General features: G+C 40.2%; 1 long non-coding RNA gene across 1 annotated transcript in view; it reads right to left on the reverse strand.

Moving 5' to 3' along the window:
- The window catches only part of LOC142140050 (uncharacterized), a 130930-nt gene extending 116627 nt beyond the window's left edge, over window positions 1-14303 (reverse strand). The window contains exon 1 of the long non-coding RNA XR_012688275.1: window positions 13952-14303. This is a non-coding gene — a long non-coding RNA (uncharacterized LOC142140050). The remainder of the gene's footprint in view (window positions 1-13951) is intronic.
- Window positions 14304-17075: the final 2772 nt, after the last annotated feature.

Consider the following 17075-nt stretch of genomic DNA (forward strand, 5'->3'; position numbering starts at 1 on the left):
GGATCAGTACAGACAGCAGACAGAGAGTATTCCAGTAGATGTGCCTAGAGTCAGTGCAGGCAGTGGACAGAGAGTATTCCACTAGATGTGCCAAAACTGGTGCCTAGAGTCAATCCAGGCACCAGACAGAGAGTGTTCCAGTAGCCATGACTAGAGTCAGTCCAGGCAGTGGACAGAACATATTTCAGTAGCCATGACTAGAGTCAGTCCAGGCACCAAACAGAGAGTGTTCCAGTAACCATGACTAGAGTCAGTCCAGGCAGTGGACATAACATATTTCAGTAGCCATGACTAGAGTCAGTCCAGGCAGTGGACATAGCGTATTTCAGTAGACATGCCTAGAGTTAGTACAGACAGTGGACAGAGCGCATTTCAGAAGACATGACTAGAGTCAGTCCAGGCAGTGGACAGAGCGCATTTCAGAAGACATGACTAGAGTTAGTACAGACAGCAGACAGAGAGTATTCCAGTAGATGTGGCAACGGTCAGTTCAGGCAATGGACAGAGAGAAACTACCATGGCTACTTCAACATCAGCAAGGAGTCATGGATCTCCCTGTTCTGTAAAGATCAGGGGACCAATCAGCAGGCTCCCTAGGAATGAGCCCCCCTGCGAACACAGTGATGCAATGCGGCCATGCAACTGCTGAATGATGAGCCGGAAGATTGCAGTGGCTCTGGAGAGTGCCTGATGGTATCCCCCCTTGAGAGGGGGGTCAATGGACCTCTACTCTGCAGCTTTGCAGGCAATCATTTATGGAAAGTCTTCAAATATGAAGATTTCTTGCAGGAATCCATGACCTCCCTTTAGGCCTTTCATATGGATTAAGTAATGGATCGGTCTTTGGACTAATTTACTCTCATTTACTTAAACTCTTCTCCATGAGAAGATCAAGATGTGTGTGAGGAATTTAGAATGTGAGCTCCAATGGGGCAGGGATTGAGGTGAATAACCACATACTCTCTGTACAGTGCTGTGTATCATGACTGGTGCTCTAAAAATAAACGATAATAAAATTAATAATGGAATAATGGTGCTGCTACTGATTCACACCATTTATCTGCTATGTTTAGGAGCAGTATAAGGTATTTACTGGTATTTGAGGTTGCAGTTTGTCTGTATAGTTCACAACCTCAGCAATCATGTGATTTATATTTAATAAAACAATCAGTGGTCATACTTCTTCCCTTCTCCTCCCCTCCTCGACTCCATCTCCGTTTCACCCGTCTCTCCGGCTCACCCTTGTGTCTCTGTTTGTCTTCCCTTCCCTTTAGATTGTAAGCTCCTTTGAGCAGGGCTCTCCTACCTCCTGTTTCCATCACTTTTAACTTCGCTCTCCAGCTACTCAGCTCACATCCTCTCTGTCCTTTTGCCCTCTGACTCCTCTCGCTTCTCTCTGTTCCTCTCAGTGGCTTTTAACCTGTCATCCGCACCCACCCTCTTGGGCTCAAGTTACCAGCCTGTGCTGACTACCCCCCACCCTCTCTTTCTAGCTGTGCTTTGAGCTCCCAGAGTTATAGTGCTTACTGTTACTTGTACTGTGCTGTTTCACTTTGTACTGTGCTATTGTTTGTCCTTGGACGGTGCTACGGATACTTTGTGGCGCCCTATAAATAGAAATGAATAATAATAATAATAATAATGGTCGAAGTGGAAATTATAAGTAGTGATATGGAATTTTAGAAGTGGCCGTATGAAAAATGTAATGGGAATGTAAGTGAATGGAATGTGATAGTGTTAGGAGAGATGGGGTATCTTATTGTTAATACAAGCTTCTCAGTTATTTTCAGTTTGTACTAGGCAGCTGCCTCCTGATAGAATTCATACACGTAGAATTCCTCTACACACAGCTGTCGCTCCATTGCATAATATGGCTCACACTTCAGATTGCTTGTTTCCTTCATTTATTATCACACTTCCTTGCTGTGCAATCCTGTTACTTGCTCACTTCAGGCTCCCTTCATTTTTTTCTAGCTCTACTTTATGTTAATTGCAGAATCAATTTTCTTTTCTTTTGTTTTCTCTACTTTTTTTTAACTTCTGCTATACGGATCATCTCTATTCTCTCAGGCCCATACTTTACCGCTCATCCCTTTGCCCTTAGGAGCTTCACTACCCACAATCCCTTTCCTTACAGTAACCGCAAAAACGCCTCCCCTGCGTGAGATTTTCTGTTATTGGCTCCCCTGGAACAGAGAACTTGCCCAGCTCACCTCTGGTTGGTCTAGCCAACACTTCCCACTTTCACTTCCTGTATTTGACAGAGCTTAAAAGTAGTTCACACCATGTTACAATATGAGCCTATACAGGAACTAGTGTAATTGCAGAAGTCTGCCCACCAATTTCCATGATTCTTGGGGGTATTACATAAAAGCAAGTGTCTGGTGCTATTTGTTCACGCAATATTACATTGTGTTAGAAACTTCCACAGTCAGCGGTTTCACAACTTCACAATAGATAGAAACAAGTAGAATGATTTTTAAAAAATCCTGTCTAAATGTACAGAAATGAAAACAAGTCCATAATCTTCCTTGTTTACGCCCACAAATCTGTAAGCCTCACAAAATATTTTCGTATTGGGTGTATAAGTTTGTTTTGCTCCTAAACGTACAATCTTACCCATATTTGCCTAAAACCCCTTGGAGGAGAGGTCCAAGGGAATAGTGTGCTAACAGCGACAACGCATTTCGCGTCATCACCCGCGCCCGGCTGCTCTGCCGTGATTCGCATCATTGTGCAGTGAGGACCATGATTCCATGATTTACAGCAAATCTTGGGCATGTCCATGTCTCAAGAAAGAGAGGCAGAATGTAAGAGGATAGCTTACTCTCCTGGGAGTGCAAGAGAACTCAAAAATTCTGGAGTCTCCCAGACATTCTTGGAGAGTAGGCAAGTATGTATCTTCCATGTATACATTGCATTTTACTGCTCTCTGGAATGAAGCTGGGATAACAAAAGACACTAGCTCACCACAATAACTGAGAGCTTCACAAACACTACCTCAGGGCCCCAATAATACTCAGGATATTCCAACTCCTAGACAGAAAAATTATGCAAGATCACTTGCAGTCCATCATAACTCAAATGGCTGAAAATGTCCTCTCTAGAGTAAAGCCGAGAGATGATGGAAGACTCATCCGTCAACATACAGGAGTCAAGAAATCAACAACTAAGAGACATAAAAGAATTTCAAACCCAGCTCAACGAACTAGTTTACGAGGCATCCTAACAACTTAAGGATCAGAGGAATTCCAAAAGATGTCCCTGCCCTAACAAAAATTTTCAATAAACTCCTGGGGGTATATTTACTAAACTACGGGTTTGAAAAAGTGGAGATGTTGCCCATAGCAACTAAAGCGATTCTAACTGTCATTTTGTAGAATGCATTAAATAAATGATAACAAGAATCTGGTTGACATAGGCAACATCTCCACTTTTACAAACCTGCAGTTTAGTAAATATAACCCATGGACAAAGATCTGGATAAACTGATTACCTTTGACAGTGGACTCACGGCACTCAAAACCTCCAATCAGTGGTAGGGCAAACTTAGCTTTTTTGGGTGGCAGTTACCATTTATAACGACCTCTGCTATTCACAACTGACTCGATTTTCTATCCATTTGTTTTATTTGCACTTAGTGTTAAGTTAATAGGAATATACTAATTCATTTAAACAGCAAAGTGTAACTGCAATGCTGTCTATAAGTCAAATGTCTGTTGTGGGAGTAACTCCACAGCAAGAAGCAGCAAATGGCCAAGAGTGGGGAGATAAAGCCCAACGACACACTATAACTGATGACCAAAGAGAACGCAAATGTGATCATTATCACCATGCGAATATAACTCCTCAGCAAATTGCCCATCACAGAGAAAACAATCGATGAGCAAACAGGACATAGGTAATATCACGTCAACTCTTACAAAGTCAGCGAACAAGATGCCACGCCATTCTTGATGTCGGTAACTTAGATTAAACAAATATTAATGTTCATAACTGTGGTCCCATGAACGATATTTGTAAATTTTGCCACGCTAAGCATTTTGTGCCTGAGCAGCCATCTGACAAACTATTCAATCAATGCTGCCACAAGGCTAAAGTCAAATTGGGTGCAATAATAAAAGTATAGCACGAACATTCAAAAAACACTTATTTTTTTTCGGCATTTTGACGGGCTATTAACTAGCAAATTCCGTAGCTCACAAAATGGGGACAAACACAATAATATACAATACTGAGTAATATAGACAAGAAGGTAAGAAGGCCTTGCTTGCAAGCTTACAATCTAATGGACAATGGGAGTTTGATACATGATTACTATGTACAAATAATGATTACTATGTACAAATACATTAGGGGTCAATACAGAGAACTTTCATGGGAACTTTTTACCCCAAGGACTATACACAGGACACGCAGTCACCCCCTAAAGTTAGAGGAGAGGAAATTTTACAACCAGCAAAGGAAGGGGTTCTTTACAGTAAGGGCAGTCAAGAAATGGAATTTAATGCCAGGGAAGGTTGTGATGGCAGATTCAATAGATATGTATAAGAAAGGGTTAGACAATTTTTTAGCGGAAAAGTGTATCCAGGGATACGACCGTTAAGTAAAATGAAGGATAGTAGTGGATATAGGGTAAACATAGGACTGCAATATTGGGTCTGGGGGGATTTTCACAATTGAAACAGATTGGCGGTTGCTTACTCTGGATCAATTTCAAATATAAGTGCAGGATCGCAGGAGATCCAAAATAGGTTGAACTTGATGGACTGGTGTCTTTTTTCAACCTCATCAATTATGTTACTATGTTTAGATTAGGTCTACATATTGCATTTGGGTTCATGATGAGAACCAGCTGTCAGTCAGCAGATTGTGGTGGCTCTATAGAGTGTCTGATACGATTCCCCTTTAGGGGGTTCAAAGTACCCCTACACTGCAGTTTCGCAGGGAATCTTTTAAGGAAACCTTCAAATGTGAAGATTTATTGCAGTAATCCATGACCTCCCTTCAGGCCTTTCCGGTTGACTAAGGATGGATCTGCCTGTGGACCTGTTTAGAATCTAAAATGTTCTCCACGGCAATCTCTTGATGGCCACCTATTACAGGAGAAGGTTTGGGAGAATGTCTCGCTCTGAAGATTCTGAAGTAATGTACAGGTTTCAGTAGGGAGCAATGAAAGGTCCTGGGGATCCTTAAAGATTTCAGCATGTCCAGCTGAAAGGAAATAACATTCACCCTCTTCCCAATTTTGTGATGAACCCTGGTCGAATTTTATTAGAAGGTTGTCAAAGTCTAACATGCCGCCTCGATAACCAAACCCAATTGCCATTTTAAGAGTACATTATGTGCGATATTGATCAGTGAAATACTTGAACCTGTAGAAGGTTGGAGAGAAAAGTAAAAAAAAGAACTAGCCTTGTGATGTAGCCAATAAAAACAAAAGAATAGAGAGCGCCCAAGGGAGGTGGCACAAGGAGAAATTACTAAGATCATAAATTAGATTAATTTATATTGTCAATACCTTATATACAAAAGGTTTGAATAGTGACTTTTCTAATTAAATGGTTCCTGTACAAATATTTGTATCCCTGTAAATATTTGTATAACCTGTTTAGTGTTTAATATAATGGATATGTATGTAAAAAGCAAGTGGAACTTATATACTGTTGGAGAAATTACCTATTAAGGGTAGATGTCACTACAATCTCATTGTGATCAATTCATCTGACGATTTGTAAACAAGGAAAGCTTAGCAAGTTGCTGTAGGACACTAAGGATATGTGGTTAACCTTCTAATTTATAGTTTTACATTTTTTTCCCACTGTTATGGAATGTTACTATTTTAGCATGTGAGGCTTACCCAATAATTGTGCATGGAAGGGAGCCAAATAAGTTGCTAAGAGACAATTAGGTTATGTGAATGTTTCCCCGGATATACATGACTAAAAGAAACTGTTATATAGTGTTTTAAGTATATACCTATCGCTTTTGATTTTTATGCTAATAATGGGCAGTAAGAAATAAGTATTTATAATAATTGGGTCCGCAGAACCGTACATGACATATACAGAACGCAATAATTCATAACACATTAAATGATACATGAAAACAAAATACAAAGACCAGAGATACTGAATAAACAAATAATATGCAGATAATATGGTAATGCAGATCAAATTATTTATGGGTCAGTGAGTAACAGTGATGATAATGACCAGCTTGAAGTAGTCCTGTGCTTAAGAAAACAAGGCTAGAGAAGCAGGCTAAGAAGTACAGATGGTGATGAAACAGTAGAAGGAGAACACAAGGAACGAAGGCCCTGCTAATGAGAACTTACATCCTAAAGGAAAGGCAAAGACACAAATAGGGTGGTATTGATTAGGGGGGTGGGGGTGAAAGCCGAGACAAGGGATTAGGATGAAGGATGATAGGCTTGAATAAAGAAATTAGTGTTAAGGGCATACATGAAGCTTTTGAGAGTAGATAGGGCGTGGGAGGTCGTTCCACAGCTGGGAAGCAGCCCGGGCAAAGACCTGAAGGTGGCAGGTGGAAGAGGTAATCAGTGAAGTAGTGAGGTGGTGTCATTGGCAGAGCGGAGGGGGGTGGTAAAGAGTGTAGGTAGAGATGATCTTGGAGATATGGGGGGAGCGACTGTTTGAGAGCTTTGAAGGTAAAGGTAAGGAGTTTAAATGTAATTTTGTATGCCACAGGGAGCCTACATAGCAACTGGTATAGAGTGACAGCAGAGATAGGAAAAATAAGGCGGGCAGCAGCAAGGTGTTATGATTCCTAGTGCATTCACAAAGAGCAACGGAAGTATAAAGCAAAGTGTCTTTATTCAGGTAAATACATAAACAAAGATAACTAAAATCCACGGATAACAGGTTCCAAAAGAGACTATATAGTAAAATGGCAGGAACAGGTATTATAAGTTTTCCCCAGTCCAGAAAGTACAAAGCTGTCCAGGGAAGCAGACAGATTCCAGGGATCAAGCAGAGAGATCATATAAACAAAATCCAAATAGAAGGTTATGAAAGTAGAAGTGTCCTTTAGATTTCGCGAAGAGAAGGTCATTGATGACCTTTGTGGGGGCAGTTTCAGCGGAGTGGAACAAGTGAAAACTGTATTGGAGTGGGTCAAGGAGTGAGTGACAAGAGAGAAAGGAAGTGAGATGGTGGCAGATAACCTGTTTGAGAAGTCTGGAGGCAAAAGGAAGGAGGGAGATAGAGCGGGAATTAGAGAGAATGGCAGGGTCAAGGGATATTTTTTGAGTGTGGGAGAGATGAGAGAATGTCTAAAGGAGGAGGAGAAGGTTCCAGAGGAGATGGATAGGTTGAGGAGGTGGGCAAAGTGGGAGCAGGCCTCATGAGAGAGGGAGTTGAGGAAGTGGGAGGGGATGGGGTCAAGTGGGCAGGTGGAGGGGGGTGAGGAGGCGAGAAAAGCGTGGACTTCATCAGATAAAGAGAAGGAGGGTGGGCTAGAAAGTTTGGGGTGGCAGAGTATGGAGAGCATCCACAGAAGAGGATGGGAGGGGGGACAAAGTGGGTACATAGGAAAGAGAGGATGGGGCAAGAAAAAGTGGTGTTAGGAGGAGTGAAACCAAAGAGGAGGAGAATTTAGTAGGATAATTGGTGCAGAGGTTACACCAGGTGAGAGTAGCTTTCTCAGATGAAGAAGGTGAGAGGGATGGAGAAATAATAAAAGAGAGGAGAATGTGGTCCGAGTGAGGAAAAGAGGAATTGTTGAAATCGGAGACACTACCATGGTGGAAAAAGACCATATCAAAGGAGTGGCCACTGTGGTGGTAGGGAGAGGAGATCCATAGAGAGAAACCAAAGGAGGAGGAGGAGAGGGAGAGAGGTATGGAAGCAGCAGGGTCTGAGGGATTGTCTATAGGGATATTACAGTCCCCCAAGATGAAGGAGGGAAGGGCAGAGGAGAGAAAGTGAGGGATCCAGGTGGCAAAATGATCAAGGACTTGAGATTCTGACCCAGGAGGATGGTAGATCACAGCAACACAGACTTGGCTGAGTGGAAGAGGTGGATGGAGTGTACCTCAGTGGAGGAGAAAGAGAGGGAGGGTTCAGGGGCAAGAACCTGGAAAGAGCAGCAAGGGGAAAGAAGTATACCAATGCCCCCACCTTGCCGGCCCCCAGATCTGGGTGTATGGGAGAAGGACAAGCCCCCGAAAGAGAGAGCAGGTTGAAGGATTTAGAGATAAAGAAAACATGGATAGAGGCCAATTTGTTACAGACTAACCTGGCATTCCAGAGTCCTCTGGAGAGAGTAAAAGAGGAAAGCAGAGAGATGTGAATGAGGTTGTTGGGGTTGGTGAACTACAAGGTGGATATGAGTTGTGCAAGTGTCACTGGAGAGAGGGTTGAAATTGGACGAGAAACAGAACTAGGAGGAGATCCATCGGCGACCAGGTGATGGGGACATGGATGGGACAGGAAGAAGCAAGAGAAGGAAAGAGTGATGCGAGGGAATAGTTTACAGGGATGGGGAGAGGGAGAGGGTGGGGGGTAGGAACAGAAGGAGACAGATAAGGGTACTAACGGGAGAGACGGTGATGGGGGATTGGAAGAGAGAGGGAAAGATGAGGGAGGAAGCAGTGATTCAGATCAGGGGCAGAGGAGAGAGGAGACACGAGGGATAGGGAGACCGAAATGAAGAGAGAGGGAGGAGCAGAGAGAACTTAGGAAGGTTGGACAAAGGTAATAGAGGGATAGAGAGAGAGAGAGAGGACAGAAGGGGAGAGGAGCAAATCATGATAATGTTAGAGATAAGCATGAAATACATAGAGTATGACAGAAAGAAAAGATGGTGAGAGGTTAGAAATGAGGTGAATTATGGTAACAAAGGAAAAAGTGAGTGAAGAGAGAGACTGCAGAAGTAGCAGAAGACAAAACCGGTGGAGATGAAGTAATAGGATATGCAAGGACATGGGAAGTAGTTAGGACAGAAGAGATGAGGGATTGGTGAGTAAAAACAGAGTTAGATTTGATAGTGACATTTGGCAGGAGTGGAGAGGACATATATGTAATTTATTGGGCTGCTCTTTGAAGGGAGGAGATATAAATGCCCTCTAATGATCTCAACCCCCACCGCCTTTACAAACACTAATTAAGTCGAAAAACATTGGTGGGTTAAGCATGGTGAGTATTTCCTGCACAAACTAAGAGCCATCTGACCATCTGAAAGAAAGCAGATGTCCCGGGATGGAATCAGCAGCTGACGGTGTTAAGACTACCTTTGGACGCTCATATCGATCAGAATCTGGGTAGGAAATATGCTTCACTTTTTTGGAGGATCTGTTATTTCATATGTTGGGAAAGTGCATTATTTTGTAAGTGCATCCGCTTGTATTTTATTTTGCTGTTATTAAAGTAACACACTAGGGATTTCTCCTTTTGTTCTCCCTGTGCAAGTTATCTGTCTGAGATGTTTGGAATAAAGGAGGATTCAGAATGAAGATAGGGAATTTTCATTCCATATAAAAGAGGCATTAAAGAATATAAAAGAATTATTGAAAAGGCATAACATCAGTATACTCTTGTGAATGCACTCTATAAATAGATTAGAGAAAATGTGAATGAAAATGACTAGACTATTACTTCTATCCATTCTATTTTATTTTGGGAGAAGAAGAACAATATAAATATCTGTTTAACTGATTTATTTCTTTGTTATCAGGATATAACCACTTCTGCCTAGATATTGTGTAACCACGTCACTGGGACGCTGATTCACAAACAATGATTCACATGTTGGGAGAGACTTTGTAAAGTCCCAGACCTCTTACTACTTGTTTTTCTGTTCTTTTTTTTCTGCCTCTGGTTTGAGAATTGATTGGTCCAAAATAATGAGATCACATAAGAAGAATCACAGAGACATATTTGGTTTTTTGTGTGACTATTTTTATTGATTGGTTGTTGAGAGTTGGAATGAGAATCATTTAAGGGGAATATTTTTCACATGAATACACTTTTTTATGGTTACAATGAGGAAATCATTTGGTAGAATTTGATTAAGAATATCATTGTGACATTGGAATAAAGTACTATTATTTATTCAAAGTATGTTCTCTTATGTAAAATGTAAGGACTTTGGTGGAATCCTGGGAATATTTAGGCTTCATTGATCCGGGAGGGCCATAGGAAAGTTATTTCTTTGTCGTTGTTTACAAATGAAATATGTTTTTCCTCCATTACTATAAGAAAAAGCTCAGTAAACATTGATGCCACAACAGTTACTCATTGGGTTCAACTAAAGTGGTTTTATAATGTTCCACAGCAAACAATTGCTAAAGAAATATTTTCCTCCAACAAGCTTGTAAGAACAAAATAAAATATAATTGCAATAAATAAAATGGTATTACGGAAACATACAAAAGCAGTATATAATAAAGAAAATTGGAAACATAAACTAATTTAGAATTTAGATTACTCAAGTAATTGCAATCAGCCAACCAATACATTGTGTGTGTTTCCATGGCGATGCAAATCACCACTCTACATGCACTTTATCCTAAAGAACCTTTTTCCACTGTACTGTCCAACCATAACTGCCCCGTAATCGGTGCCACCATCCATAGAACACTGACTAAATCCTATCAGCTTTATTCACAAGGCTGACCACCTTCCGAGCAAAGTACATTAAAAGAGAACTCTGCTGGTCTTTCTTTAAAGCCGTTTGCAATCATTATCCCTGTCCCCGTGACTTATTTGCATTAGCAAAATGCTTGACTTTTCACAGTTGATGTTATCAGACCATAGCAAGTTTCAATTATGTTGTTGCAAATAAAGAACGATGGTTATAGGAACCTGCCCCCATCTATCCAGTTAATTTTGTGCCTCTGGAGTCTCAACTGTAGAAACATTAGCATTGAAAGTGAATGATTTCTAGTGAGCAAATAATGCTGCCTGGGAAAATCACGGACACGAGATCTCTAATCTTCCACCCCCTTGCGTGTCATCACCTCCATGTGCTATTGTAATGATTGTGTTTAACAGTGAGTCATGTCAGTGCATTGAAATGAACTTAACAAAAATGTGATGATATTGTGGCATTTACCCTGAGGTAAATGCCATAAGTGTCTGAGGTTGCTTATTAGATTGACATTTTATATATATCTCCTAACAATGTCAGCCTGCAAATCTGGACATTGCTTACATGCCAATGAAGATTGGACATGGCCATTGTTACATTTGGACATGCCACATCTTCCGTGGGCATAAGTAGTGCTTCTGAAATTCTAGACCTCCTCCTAACAGTGTCCCCTAAAAAAAAAACTGCAATGCATTGTACACCAGTGGCAGATATATATTGCTCCTGGTTGCGGCTCTCTGGTCTACAGTCCTGCCAGTTGGTGCAAGGCTGGAAAGTCCTTAAATTGGGTCAGTTGTAAGGTTTGTGTTATGTAGCGATGCAAGAGAAAAGTATTAGTCCCATATCCTATACATTATATAATAAGAATATCTTATGGAAACACAATAAAAATGATAATTGTAACAACATAAATTTGACATTTATTAAAAACCAACGATACTTAATCGGTGACAAAATTGTGTAGTATTGATTCTTAAAACTAATAATCTGGTTTATAAAGCTACACATTTAGCACTTGTTGCTGAATTAAATCTAAGATGATTCAGAGCAAGTAAGCATTTAAGTATCAGGGTATATAAAGAATCTGGCAATTGAAGGCTGACATATCTTATTGAATGCCTCCAAAAAAATACATTTTCAATGTCTGGATGGAGATATTGTTTTAGTTGAACAATAAAACTTAATATTACTTACTAGGAGTGCAGAGTTACTCCTGATCTGGTGGGTTCCCCTATAAAAGGTGCCCTATGCTGAGCAATCTGGACAGCATGTTGCTAGGGAAACGAGTGGTGAAGCAGAATTCCGCCCTTGCAGTGTCACAGGGCGGGGAGGAATGACAGGAAAGGAGAGGAAAAAAGCACAGTGAGAGGTGCTGGAGGAATAGAACAGGTGTGGCAGAATCAGGGAAAGAGAGAGATGTGAGAGAGGAGTATGCTGGAGTGACAGAGTGTGCAAGGACACAGAGACACCAGAGCTACCACAAAAAAACTGCTGGGTGTAGTAAACAGGACAGTCTGTAGACAAGTCCCTGCAGAGAATCTGCTACCTATTAGCCTGAAGGAGATTTCAAGGAAAGTAATCCTATGTGCTGTGAGGTAGTCTACAGCTATTAGTGAACCACGTGTGAGCAGAGAAGGACAGATAGCTAGATCGGACTTGCAGGTAGTCTTTGATCCAAAAGCTGCTGAGACCTTCATCTCCAACCAGAGAAAGAGAGATAAGTGGTAACACACCAAACACAGTAACACCATAACTGCTACATAAAAAAAATAACACCATACCTCTAATTTTACAAGTTAGATCTCTTAATAGTAATCTGCATATATATCTTAAACTGAGCTATTATCAATATAGAGACATTTAAATAATCAGAGATCTAGTACAAGTGCACCAACATTAAATTAAGTAATATTATAAACTATTTAATATTGTTAGGACTGTAATTATTGCTTTAAGTTATTGTTGATTTATACTTGTTGCACTATGTGTGAGTGCAGTGTCGAGAGTTGGGCGCCAGTGAATGCAGGTGTGGCGGACATCTTGATTTTTGTCATTACTGTTCACCGTACTATTGCCATGGATTATTATCTTTCTCTTTGTTCCACTTACCCAGTGCAGAATCTCCCCTTCATTAAATCTGCCCCACCCATTTACTTACCCCAAAATAAGCACTCATTTGATTTTTCATAACCACAGTGTGTGGTCCTTTATTAGTCAGAGGGTTATTGTGGTCAGATACAAGGGGCTTCCCGAGTCAAGCCCTGGTGGATCCAGTTACAGTCCACATACTGTGTAGAAGACTCGGGTGGAGGCATTGAAGCAAAGAGAGACAATATTTCACCACCCTTTCAGAGTGCTAGGTAAAGGGATGCTACATAAGTTACGCAATTAGTGCCCCTGCTATGGTGTGCCTTACTCCAGTCAGACAGCAAGTTGTCAATGCCCCTCATACGTGAACTTCCCACGTGTTTGTTTAGAGGTTCAGGGAAGAGGATCATTGACAACACTGCTCTTGTATGAAACTGAGAGGACAGCATACCTGGACTATTCCTGACATCAGTGGACCTGCTTGATATTCAATATTCAATAACTTAAGTAACAAAATTTTCATTGTGGCATAGAGTTAGAGTCATGCTTTCAAGTACATTGAAAAGTTTTAACTCAGTTGCCACCACACAGCAGAGGTAAAAGTAAACAGACAACTAATGAAACGGGACTTTCCTGCCCCACGAATTATGTTGAATATTCTTGTTCCCACAACCACCCACTAGAGCTTAATTGCTAACATTGCAGTTTAATCAAAATGTGCACGGAATCATAGCAACCAATCAGCATTTAGCTGACTGTTAGACAATGGAAGCGACTGTCTGATTGGCTGTTATGGTTTAGTGTTACTTTTGCAACTAAATGCAACATAGTATTGTAATTAAGTCTTAATCTAATCATGGCAGATATCTTGGTACAAACGATATAGAAATTGCAATACGCCCTGATTTTTAATAAGAGAGTTTAAGTTGAAAGATTTTATTCAACGACCGTAAAAATGCATAAAAACACATATCAATGTTTTATCTCAGCAACATGCAAAAACAGCATCACATTTAAACATACAGATCTTAAAATAGATTAGATTTAGATCAGCAAAAACAAAATTAACGCAGAATATTTAAGGAGTGCTTCCAAAACAACCTATGCAGGGACTCTGTGTAAGTTAAAGCATCAATGATTGGTATGATTTAATAAATACACCCTCACCTGAGAGAAGAAATAAAATAAGTACTTTGGTTACAACCTCTGTTCCAGTTCAGGGTCACAGGCAATCAGAGTTTTATATATTTACCTGTGGAAGCTGTAGCAATTTGTAGCATAAGCAGTGGAAACATATTGCTCAGATTCTTCAACATATCTGATCCAAAATACCAGACTGAAGGAAAGTGAAAGCCAAAAGTCTTAGAACTGGTCAGATACATCTTCATCAAGATTGGAGCTTTCGTTACTGTCAAATGAGACCAGAATGGCTTTTTTTCTCTCTCCAAGTGATGCTTTATAATACTATTGTTATAATGCCAAAGATGAAACTGGCTATAGGTTACATTGCAATCCGATCTTCCATCACAAGTGTCCACACTATGAATTCTGCACTTGCAGAACACACTAGCGAGCTGCATGTCTTCAGCATTTGTAGGATGACTATAAACCCGCCTCTTGTGATGTCTGTGAGAGTCAGCCTGGGAGCTCAGGAGAAAACGTGAAATGGATTATATCGTGTGTATGTAATCCTGACAGCATGTGCTGAAGGAACGCCTTAAATCATCAGCCCTCTAGGGTGTAATAGAAAATATTTAATGAAGTGTTTTATTTTTGCTGGTTTGAGAGGGGAGGGGGGTTATGGTTTCTGTACATAGTTAAGTGTGCACCATGCCTTTTGAAAAATAAATAAATATATTATTGGTAAAAATAAGCACCAGGGGCCTGATTCATTAAGGATCATAACTTAAGAAACTTCTTATTTCAGTCTCCTGGACAAAACCATGTTACAATGCAAGGGGTGCGAAATAGTATTCTGTTTTGCACATAGGTTAAATACTGACTGTTTTTTCATGTAGCACACAAATGTCAACTTTAAATTTCAGTGTACAAATAAGCTATCAAGTATTTGTGTGCTACATGAAAAAACAGTCAGTATTTAACTTATGTGCAAAACAGAATACTATTTCGCACCCCTTGCATTGTAACATGGTTTTTATCCAGGAGACTGAAATAAGAAACTTCTTAAGTTAAGATCCTTAATGAATCAGGCCCCGGGTCTTTAATCCATCACTAATGTTGTACACTGGGGTTGCAATAATAACACATTAAAAAATAAGTCTGTTTGACGCCTTGTACTTACAGTTGTGAATGGTTTAATATAATTTTATAGCTGTATGGCTTATGCATATATAATAGTGCAAACTAGACGATGAAAGGAATTATTAGAATTTGCAGCAAATTTGTACTGCTTCAGGGAACAAAGATTAACAATAAATAGTATCTTTAATTTTATGTGATTCATTGGATACGCTTTGAGCCTCTTCAGTTCCATCCTCATGATCTCACAAGATCAGGTGCTTGTCTAGTAAGGTTGAATATATCCCCTTACAGATGGAAGTGGACATTACTGGGACAAATTATATTAAAAAGAAAACTGGTGAAACATACAATGAAATACTGAAATCTTTCATGAAAACTAAGTTTATCGACAACAGTACACCTTTTAGCACAGCACAATAAATATTCCAGCTACAGATCAATACAATTAATTATATATTTAGCTGTGTCTCCTGAATGGCTTGAGGACATCCGTTTCAAATAGTCACAAGAAAGTCGACTCCGTAAGATTGACCAGTTTCTTGAGCAGGTTCATTTCGCTGTCCATGGTGCTGACTGCTTATATGTTTTTGCATTACCTTACATCTATTTTCGAAGTTCATTTAAATTTACAAATAAAATAAAAAGCAGTTTTGCAAACCAATGCACAAAAAAAAATGTTTTGAAGTGTTTTCCACTTTAAAAAATGTTTGGTTGAGATAGGAGATTTTGAGTCCCATTGTACTGTCAGAACCACAAAGGGCTGCTTAGCCATATAACTTCCCATAAGGAAAATACAATAGGAAAGCCAAGAATTTGCAAAGCAGTGTACACAACATACACCTTTAAAGATGCATTTTACACTTAACCGTACAAAATGTGTGAAATAGCAATGCATTTACAATAGCCCCAGGGATATTTCAAGACATGTTGAAGACATTTAAGTCCATTATTTTCAAAGTGCTATATTTATAACAGATCATAGATAACGTGTATAAAAAACATCTATAGAGATGCATATTAGAGCTGTCTATTATAACTGGGAAAGGTAGGGGTTGAATTGTCCATATCAGTGCTGAAATCTCCCAGTCTAGATGTTACCTAAGAGTACTACCACATTCACATATTAGGAACACAATACAAATAGTTGGTGGACCCCTTTGATGTTTCCACCTTAATTATTCTAAACACAATATCAAATATGTTTATATAATTACTTTGTCCATTCACATGTTACATATATACAACAATTAAACCACCGACAAGTGAAGTGAATAACATTGTTTTTCTTGTTACAAAGGCACCTGTCAAGGAGTGGGCTATGTTATCCAGCAAGTGAACAATCAGCTCCTGAAGTTGATGTGTTGCAAAAAACAAAAATGGGCAAATGTAAGAATCTGACACTCACTCGGCAGTGAGTGTGAGTGACTGTACTGTGTATAACATTGATTATCTAATTACAATGTCACCTGTCAAGGGGTAGGATATATTGGGCAGCTATTGAACAGTCAGTTCTTGAAGTTGATGTGTTGGAAGCAGGAAAAATGGGCAAATGGAAGGATCTGAGCGACTTTGACAAGGGCCACATTGTGACGGCTAGACGAATGGGCTAGAGCATCTCCAAAATGGCAGGTCTTGTGGGGTGTTCCTAGTATGCAGTGGTTAGCACCTACCAAAAGTGGTCCAAGGAAGGACAACAGGTTAACCAACAACAGGGTGCCTAGGGCTTATTGATGCACCTGGGGAGGTTAGCTCGTCTGGTCCAATCCCGCAGTAGAGCTACTGTAGCACAAAATGTTGAAAATATTGGCTATGATAGAAAGGTGTCAGAACACACAAAGCATTGTAGCCTGCTGCGTATGGGACTGCAAAGCTGCAGACCAGTCAGAGTGCCCTTCTTGACCCCTATCCCCTCCTGAAAGACTCTATAATGGGCACATGAGCACTAGAACTGGACCATGGAGCAATGGAAGAAGGTGGCCAGGTACAATGGGTCACATTTTCTTTTACATCATATGAATGGCTGGGTGAAGAGTTGGTTCCAGGATGCACTATGGGAAGAAGGTAAGCAGGTGGAGGCTCTGGGCAATGTTCTACTGGGAAATTTTGGTTCCTGG

Source organism: Mixophyes fleayi, chromosome 2, assembly GCF_038048845.1.
Source record: "Mixophyes fleayi isolate aMixFle1 chromosome 2, aMixFle1.hap1, whole genome shotgun sequence".
In the NCBI taxonomy this organism is placed as follows: domain Eukaryota; kingdom Metazoa; phylum Chordata; class Amphibia; order Anura; family Limnodynastidae; genus Mixophyes; species Mixophyes fleayi.